Raw genomic sequence first — 10391 nt, 5'->3', positions numbered from 1 at the left:
TGACGGAGGACATCGAAAGGGTGCAAAAAAGGGCAGCTCGTTTTGTATTATCGCGTAATAGGGGAGAGAGTGTGGCAAATATGAAACGCGAGTTGGGATGGAAATCATTAAAGCAAAGACGTTTTTCGTCGCGGCGAGATCTGTTTACGAAATTTCAGTCACCAACTTTCTCTTCCGAATGCGAAAATGTTTTGTTGAGCCCATCCTACATAGGTAGGAACGATCATCAAAATAAAATAAGAGAAATCAGAGCTCGAACAGAAAGGTTTAGGTGTTCATTTTTCCCGCGCGCTGTTCAGGAGTGGAATGGTAGACAGATAGTATGATTGTGGTTCGATGAACCCTCTGCCAAGCACTTAATGTGAATTGCAGAGTAATCATGTAGATGTAGAGGTAGCAGCAGTAACCGATCTAACAACTGCGCCAGACCCTTGATGTCTTATGTAGGCGGTGCCGACCGCAGCGCCGTATTCTGCCTGTTTAAATTTATCTGTATTTGAATACACATGCCTATACCAGTTTCTTTGGCGCTTCAGTGTATAATGTAAAAGGGTGCAAAGGCCACAGTCCCCTTCGCGATCCGAACAGCCTCGTATCGTTAATGTACTTGTCGTCTCATTAATGTACTTGCTTTAGTATCTAATATCATTTCGTTTGGATATCTCGGAGCCACCCGTGACATAAAAGGGGTGCAAGTTTTAGGGTACTTTCCACGTTTTATTAAGCATTCGTGAACAGGGGGGGGGGGGGGGGGGCTTGGCGGATAAAACTAATGGACAGGTGGTGTAAGGCTGACTTACGACGACCGCTGTTGTCCGAGTGCGAACCTCGCGAGGCCCGGAATGCTGCCCCTTGCCTCTCGGTGACCCACATGCGCGCAGGTTGCGCTCCTCGCTGGCGGCAACACGGCTGCTGGGGCTTCGCTCTGCGACCTGCTCTCGCCGCCGCGGCGTTCACTCCTGAAAATCTAACACTGAATCAGGCCGTGCGGAGGGTAATCGGAAAGTTTCATTTATCACCTCGAAATGCATTGTCCACGAACCGTGAAAATTTACTTTCAAAATCTTTTCTTAAACAATTTACTTTATTTACTAGCGATTCATCAAGAACATTAACACACTATGAGAGCGTGGAGGTAGTTGCCAAGGAGTAACTGATGGAAACAAATTGAATTTCAACCAATGGAAATTTTATTCATAAAAGCATTTTCAAAAACAGATTTAAAATTTATAAGCAGAAAAGCAGCCTCGAAATATCAAGTTACAATTTAACAAATGTGAATTTTATTCCTAAAAGCTTTTTCAAAACATTTTTAAAATTTTAGCAGAAAAGCACCCTCGAAATATCAAGTTGCAATTATTCAGAGGCAGAATAAAAAATTTTTTTGTTACAGTAGGATCCTTCGGCCTGAGAAGCTTCCGCTCCCTTTGAACACACCAGATTACTTTAAACTAAAATTTTTAACAACTCACACAAACACATTAACTATGCAACATCGAATCCGGCAACACCGAATCCGACAAACATGACAGAGGCAGCTATTAACGTATGGCAGATTGACGGGGGGTACTAAACAACCCGAACCGCAGGTTGCTCTAAACCTCCCCAATTCCACAAGGGAAAAACGGACCACCCAATTTACAATAACCACCTTCCCGCGGGTGGGGAAAGGAGAAGAATGGTGGGACGACCCCAAAACAAGCGGCTGGTGACCTCACCAAGAAAACAAGTAGAATTTAACAAGTAAATGAAACAACATATCTCCAGTCACTTAACTTCTAATAAACTGCGATTGCTGGCGAAGACCTGGCGCAGCACCCCCAACGCTCTCCCGAACCGTCCGTTGCCAGGCGCTTCAACGGACGCAGGAAGGCCGCCGATCTCCCGTCGCACGGCGTCGCAGCTCGCCCCGTCCAGCCCGATGTCGTGGTTCCGCTCCTGTTGCTCTCTTGTGAACCGCGAAGCCACTACCCCTTTCTATACGGCGTTGCCCACTCGACTCACGTGGGGACCTCACATGCGCCGACGCTCAAGGCGGACAAGTCTGTCTCAGTGCGCGACCAACCAATCGACCAATCCCACCGCCAATGACCGTTGCCCGGGCAACTCGAGAAGACTGGCGGCCTAACGCGCAGGAACTCAGTCCCGACCGGGCGACCACTAGCTGAGTTCTGTTACTGGCGGAGTGGCAAGACTCTCATTTTCTAAGTTTGATGCAAACGGCAGACACACTTGCACTCCGACGACAGACACTGACTGCCCCACACTGGGCCGGCTGACCAACTGACTAGCCTCGACTGACCGACCCTCCACTACAGAGCTCATAACGCCCATTAAATGCACGTGAACAGTCTCATTAATGTGACCACCTGTCAAAAGCCCAAATAACCGCCTTTTGCAGCGCGGACCTCTGCGAGGACGTGCAGGAAAAGAGTCAGTGGGCTTCTGGAAGGTACCAACAAAGCCATGCCGACTCCAGTGCGCTAGGTTTCTCGGCTGAGGATCCATGCCGCGTGCAGTCCGATCGAGGTGGTCCCGATATTCTCGATTGGGTTTAAATCCGGATAGTCTTAGGCTAGGGGAGTACGATGAACTTATCTTGGAGCTCTAACTACTCACGTACTTTGCGAGCTGTGTGAGTCGTTGCATTGTCCTGCTGGTAGATGCCATCGTCCTGAGGAAAAACAAACTGCATGTAGGGGTGGACGAGATCCGCATGGATAGATGGATACTGGTGTTGATCCGTTATGTCATCCAGGGAATGCCACGAAAACATTCCCCAAACCAAAACGCTCCCTCCTCCGGCCTGGACTCTTGCGGCGATTGGTGCAAGGTGTTTGCTTTCAGACATTTCACGCCCTACACATCAACGGCCATCTGTCCGATGGTGCATAAAACGTGATTCATCTGAAAAGGCCACCTTTCGCCACTCAGTGGACGTCCAGTTGCGGTGATGGCATGCAAATTCCAGCCTTCGTCGCCGATGAACAGTGGTCAGCATGAGTGGACCTGCTCCAGAAGCCCATTTGCAACAACGTCCACTGAACGGTCGTTGTGGACACGCCGTTTGTACCCCCTTGGTTCATCTGGGCGGCCAGTTGCTCAGCAGGATCACAAAACGTTTGACGAAGTCGCCGAGTGACGATGACGAAATATTGTGCTGGTAGGACACGGTCCACCAGCAGTACATCCGATTCTACGAGACGACAACGAATTGCCAGAAAAGTCTAAGAAATTATATTTTTTATGTTTTGCATGTATATTGAACTTGCATCAAAAGTATTTGCTTTGCTCACATAGAAATGGAAATCAGCGTTTGGCGTCATTGGCTGGGAGGCCCCTTACGGTGCAGGTAAGGCCGCCTTGCTGCAGATCTTATTACATTCGACGCCACATTGGGCGACCTGCACGCCGGATGGGGATGAAATGATGATGAAGACAATACAACACCCAGTCCCTGAGCGGAGAAAAACACCGACCCAGCCGGGAATCGAACCCGGGCTCCTTAGGACGGCAGTCCGTCACGCTGACCATTCAGTTATCGGGGCGGACTTTAATTACATAAAAGCGCGGAAGTTACGGTACCATCTAATTTTTATTACTTATGAAATGCAATTTGTGATCTGTAAGGATATAAAATTCGCAGTGGACTTACACTGAATAATGTGCAGTTCTAATTGAGTGCTGAACAAACAAACAACAACAACAAAATGGGAAACTCATCGGCCTCCATCTTCTGTACTACCGATAATCCTTCCATATATTACATCATTTATGTTGTGTACCAAAACTATCGAATCGTAATTTAGGGGTAGAGTAACTCTGAGTCCACGACTAAGTGGTCTACAGCTGCCAGTGGTGACTAAGTGTTTTGCGTTAACTCTTCAGCACCTAACCTGCTACTCAGGGGAAGATAATCATTCATTACCACACATACTTGGAGATACTAACCAACCAACAAACATACGACTTGTAATAGCTAGAATTACTTGTCTGCAAATGACGTATATAATGTTGCAGTACCGAGCGAGGTGGCGCAGTGGTTAGCCCACTGGACTCGCATTCGGGAGGACGACGGTTCAAACCCGCGTCCGGCATCCTGATTTAGGTTTTACGTCATTTCCCTAAATCGCTTGAGGCAAATGCCGAGATGGTTCCCTTGAAAGGGCGTGGCCGACTTCCTTCCCCAGCCTTCCCTAATCCGATGGGACCGACGACCTCGCTGTTTGGTCCCCTCCCCCAAATCAACCAACCAACCAACTGATGTAATGTTGATCAATACACCGTCCTCAGTCGCCAATAGAAATATCTTCATATTCACCCGTTACATCCTGTACAAAAGCATGCTCTCTTACTAATGAGTTCCTTCCATGTTCCTTCAAGTCTGATTGAAGAACGAAAGATGAATTACTGCGAGTGAAACAGCCACCAAAGCCATTTATATTCCTTCTTTTCTTAAATATTTGACCGTCTTTTCCGAATCATATTTGTAGTCTTGCTTGTCACATATGTTTAGCCGCGACCGACTCCTTAACAACGTAACTTTGTTGGTCAAGACAAAGATCGCACCACACAGGCGAGGGACGTCGAATGACCGCTTTCCAATTTCAGCCCAATCCCAGACGCACTTCCGGTTCTGAGTCACGCATACACACGCATACACACTTGGCTTACGAAGGCAACGAGGGACAGAGAGTGGACTCGCCGAACGTTGGTCGCCATTGCATTGGTGTTTGGCGTCTCCTCTACACCTAACGAAAGGCTTGGGGCCAAGGGATTCGGCCATGTGGAATCGCAGTTAGCTCTGATAACTTGTCGAAATTGCTCCTGATTTGATATTCTTATAAAGTAGCGTTTTAATAAGTTTCACTGGCCGATGTTATGAGGGAAGAAGAGGATTTAGCAGTCGTCACATGTGCAGCATTATTTTACTGCAAGAGGCTGATCATCAGGAAAAGAAGAAGAAGAAACGACGCTGGTGAACGACCTGTCTTTTAAAAAGTAAGGAGCAGTGTGTTGGGGCAAAATTGTCTACTTTAACGCTGAATCGGAATATGGACTATTTCATAATTTTTTTCCGTAATGAAAGCTCCAGCTTTCATATTGTTATTGAATTGTGTAGGTCCTAAAATTTCCGTAGATGACACTTATTTTAGGAGAGCTGTACCTGCAGCAGAAAGTTAATAGTCACTCCAGCTTTGCTTGTTGCTCTTTGTCGCTTACGGCGAGAAGGTGTTGATAAAGACACCATTTTCTTTTTCACAACGCGCGTATCACTTTCTTATAGCTGAATTATTCCATTCCAGGCGTCTAGTCTTTTCGGTTTGTTTTTATAATCGCAGTTCGCCGTAATTATTCCCGTTCACGATGAACCTTATCAGCTTTAATGCGCCCTCCATGCACCTCTCTGTACGGCAGTATTTTTAAACAGAATAAATACACATCCTTGGCGAGAGCTAGCATTGCCTGCAGGGGAACAGCGACTGTTGAATTTTTTTTTTCTAACAGCCACTCAATGTGTTTTACTGACTGGTTTCGCTCTTTAATTTAACAGCCAACTACGGTTCCCTAAACTGTAAATTCCAGAATTTCTGATGATGCTCTTGTTAAATTAAAGAGTGAAACTGGTCATTGAAACATACTAAGTGCGACTTTTGGCTGTTCCGGAAAACTTAAATACACACCCGTTCTGACAGATACAACAAGCCGCTACTGAACCAACGAACATTTGACCTGGCATCTCACTAGGAGAAGGGTCATAACGCCAGCCAAGCGCCAACCTTCTGTGTTACCGTCAGAAGACCGAACCGCGACCAAGGCCAACCGCTTCGTTCGCTCCGATATGCCTCCCGTACACACTAAGCAGATCTCGGCCAACGAAGCGGTTGGCTGTCGTTCGTTGGCCTACGTCGGCCTAGTGCGTACGCGCCTTAACAGGTTGAGCCGCCGGGCCCTGCAGGTAGCTGGCTATAGGCAGTGAACCGTGGAGTACGCCCGCCCGTTTTACGAGTCCGTGCAGTTGGCAGTCTTGTTGTTTGGGTTGCGGTCACGGCGCGGCGGGTGAGTCACCGCCTTGGCGGGGAAAGCTCGCACCAGGTGTTCGCCGGGAGACGAACCCGTGACCGCAACCTCGGCCTCCTCACAGAGTGACCTGGGCGGTCAGTGATCTCGTCTCGGGACACTCATTGCTTATTCATTGCCCGGGCCAGTGCTCGTTTGTCAGGCTGCCTCATTATTCTTTCTTCGCATCGCCTGCCCGAATAATGCGCTACGCTGTTGTTGAACGCTCGTCTTCGCAGGGGTTAACGGAAGACGCCCGTCGACACGGTGAATTAAAGGATGCCTCGACTGGAAGTTCGTTTACACAGGAAGAAAGGGGCTACCGTGCCGCAAATTAATCCGCAATCGGATTGCATTATGGTTTCGGAACATATACTGTGTTCGAACATTATGAATTTCTTCGAAGAAAACGATTTATTGACACACAGCACGGATTCAGAAAATATCTTTCCTGTGAAACACAACTAGCCCTTTGTACTCACGAAGTAATGAGTGCTATCGACAGGAGATGTCAAATTGATTCCATATTTTTAGATTTCCAGAAGGCTTTCGACACCGTTCATCATAAGCATCTTCTAACCAAACTGCGTGCCTATGGAACCGCCACGATCGCAGGTTCGAATCCTGCCTCGGGCGTGGATGTGTGTGATGTCCTTAGGTTAGTTAGGTTTAAGTAGTTCTAAGTTCTAGGGGACTGATGACCTCAGAATTAAGTTCCATAGTGCTCAGAGCCATTTGAACCATGCTGAATATTAGATGGGTAGATCACGTAACTAATGAGCAGGCACTCAATAGAATTGAGGAGACAAGAAATTTGTGACATAACTCGACTATGAGAAGGGATCCGGTGATAGAAAACATTCTGAGACATCAAGAGATTACCAGTTTAGTACTGGAGGGAAGTGTGAGGGTTGAAAATCGTAGAGGGAGACCAAGAGAAAATAAATAAATTTAGGAAACCTCCTGTGCGGTTGCGTGTTGTCGCTATATGAAACTCTAGAGGGGTTTGTTAGTGTGCTCGCAGCTGCCTGTATCATTGTACAACAAACAACATTGGTGTTTGAGGGAATATGGTAAAATTTTATGCCCCGTCGTAAATTATGCATGGATAGTGTCGATCGTCACATTGAACATTCCCCTTGAGTATAAGTCGTAGCTGCAGGGTGTAATTTGTGTATGTGAATCTAAAACTGAATATTCATTTTCAGGCAGTAGTGTCGTCACCCGTCAGCGTAATTTTGACTCTAAACGTTTGTCACACCATTAGACGCATACGTTTAGAAAACACTGGTATCTGTAGCTGGTGTCCGTGGGCTTGATGGCGACCCTGTCTTGTTTATTCCAGACATGCAGTTTCAGGCAGACCAGGGGTCAGCGGACGTTTTCGACTGTAAGAATGCGCGGCGTGCTATCTCGCATCCTGTCGGCATGCAAAACAAGCAGAGTGCGTCGAACTGCTCCTGCTGAAAGGTGGTGGTCGATTCGGCGTTTACAGTTGTTCCCCTTGGAACAGACTCTGTTCGATTTCGACTGACGTGGCTTTTCAGCGCTAGGAGATTCACTGGTTTTCCACTCGGAACTCTGAATTTTGGTCTCAGGGTAGACCCAAGTATCATCTCCAGTTACAATTTTGGACATAAAGTCCGGATCTGAATGGAGACATCCCGTGCGAACTGACACACGATTTTCTTTCTGTTCATCACTCAAAAGTGGGGGAGCAAATTTTGAACTCACTCGTCTCATTTGCAAATTATCGATTAAATTGCTTTGCACTGACCTGTACGAGATGCTAAGTACTTCTAGTGATTTAACAGATTGAACGAACAATTTTTGGCACGGTTTTCACGTTTTCTTCTGTATTTGAAGTTAATGGACATCACGAACATTGTTCGTCTTCTACTGCCTCGTTTTCGCTTTTAAATCGCTCATACAACTTGTAAACAGTCTTCAGAGATATAGTGATATCGCTATAAACTAATTTCAACATTTCATGAGTTTCTTTGGCACTTATTTGCAACTTGAAACTTGTTGACGCATTGTACGAAATCCTTGATGCGCCACGGACACAGTAAACACAGTGTCACACCAGCGTCGCTGGACGCTGATTGACAAGTCGATACTTCCCGTCTTGGCGCTGCCTGTCTCAACGGATCAGGCTAACGGACAAATTACATCAAACGGTTATAGCGTCAGTAGTCACCACCGTTGTTAAGGCATTTATCGCGACAGTGCACCATTAATTGCAGCCGAGTATGTCCCCGAAGTCCGGAGCCACGAAGTCACTTCAGTCTGCATCTCGGCGTCGTTGTGGAAACGTTTTCCTGGCAGAAAAGGGTTCATGAGACGGAAGAGATGACAGTCACTTGGAGCACTGTCGGAGCCGTAATGTCGATGGCCGAATATCTCCCATCCAAACAGATTCAATGCATTTCGTGTGGCGTTGACTGTATGGGATCTTCCATTGTCATGCACAAGGGTAATGCCTCTTATCAACGTCCCACCTCGCTTTTTCTGGGTCGCCCTCCTCAGATTTTGCAGTCTTTGCTGGAGATTGCTTCTGAGCGCGTAAAAGTCGGATAATTGCACGAACCTCGCAGTTGGCGGGACATACTATCACAGCAGCCATTTAATCCCACCACTGTGCGGTAACCGCTGCAGTCACTGCATTATTCCCACATACCTCCCATCTACTCCTGCGCATACGCATTCCTATTTCACTCTCGTGCCATCTGTGGACGCGATCGGACGACGTTACTTCTGGATACTCCTCGTGCAACAGTCGCCAGATGCCTGAGCATTAATGATTAAAACAAAATAAAGGAATATATCCTATGGCCTGTAGGCTGATCAACAGCTATCTGATTAAAAATAAGATTTGCACTATGGGATTGTAATGAGAAACAACACACATGAGAAAAAACTAAACATGACGAACCTCATCGTACAAAAGTAACACGAGATACAAGAAGTATTAAACTGTTTAGGTTGCAAGTAAAGCACATATGGAGGGTCCGCAAGGTACAGCGAAAAACAATGTAAAAGAGGCTTTACTTGGAGGGATGGCGACTGACTCGACGTTAAATAATATGGCTGAAATGACTACATTACCCCTGGGATTAAGAAAAGGTCAGACATGCACCAAAATTAATACGAGTACCACGAGAGTTAACGGGCAGTTTAATGATACTTTTAGATTCGCTGCAACAAACTCTGAGTCCCGAATCGCGAAAGAATCGGAGTAAAAAAAAAAAAAAAAAAAAAAAAAAAAAAAAAAAAAAAAAAAAAGGGATCGTGACTTCGGCTGTGAAAAGACTACTGTTCGCAAGGTTCATAAACTTCACACGATGCTAACCTTAAATGCAGCGAGAATACTCATCCTCTAGCTGCCGACTCGAATCTGGAAAGAAGACGAAGTTCTCTCCATCGATCTCAGAAACAGGAAGCCGCTGTTCTCTGCAGCTTTTTGAATTAGAACCTTCTCTCTGGCGCTCTCCGGGACCGAATGTTCTTTCTGCCGCTCTCTGAAACCTAATCTCTTCTATACTCTTTCGTTTCTCTAATTCTGGCTTCTCAACATCAGTAGTTTCGTCAAAAGTCTGCGTCAGCCAACGAGGACTCTGGCTTATCCGTTCATATACTGGAAGAGGGAAAGTTTTCCACACGACTCTCGCCGTACAGGTCTCAGAAAGGTCTATGCTACATATTAGAGGCCAGTGAGGGCACTAGCCTTGGCGTTGGCCTATGAGACATGAGCAAAATGCTAGTTTCTCTCCCTACCATTCTGAATATTTTACGAAAGCGTCTCCCGCGGTTCTGGTAAACACCTTTGGCGTCGGTACGTCTGCCGGGGGCGCAACTTTCTGGTTAATCAGAATTGAACGAAAAACTATTATTTCAATAAGATCTGACTTGCTTGTTCCTCGATCTATTAAGTGGAGCATTGAAGTGTCTATCTAGATTCTACGAGCCTTGTTGAGAAAGTGTGCTAGATTTCTATTTTTTTTAGAAGAAGTATATTTGAAAAAGAATACACTTGTCGGCTGTTTTACAAAATAATCGCCATCGGGGTCAGTCCATGTAGTGAACCGTGGCATTCTTTGTGCCCATCTCGAATAACTCTCCCGCCAACTCCTTAACTCCTTCCCCAATTCAGAACCTGTTTCTACACCCAATACTCGGTTAAAAATTGAATTCCACTCCTTCGTGTCTTCAGGCAGGGAGGTGAGAAGATGATAACCTGAAGGCGCCAAGACAGGGAGGGAGGGGGGGTTAAAACATACCAACAAAATGAGTCCTAGAGCGCTTTGGGCGGCTAGGACTGAGTGAGGACG

This window comes from Schistocerca piceifrons, chromosome 6 (genome assembly GCF_021461385.2).
Source record: "Schistocerca piceifrons isolate TAMUIC-IGC-003096 chromosome 6, iqSchPice1.1, whole genome shotgun sequence".
Taxonomy (NCBI): Eukaryota; Metazoa; Arthropoda; class Insecta; order Orthoptera; family Acrididae; genus Schistocerca; species Schistocerca piceifrons.
This window is presented reverse-complemented; position numbering follows the sequence as displayed.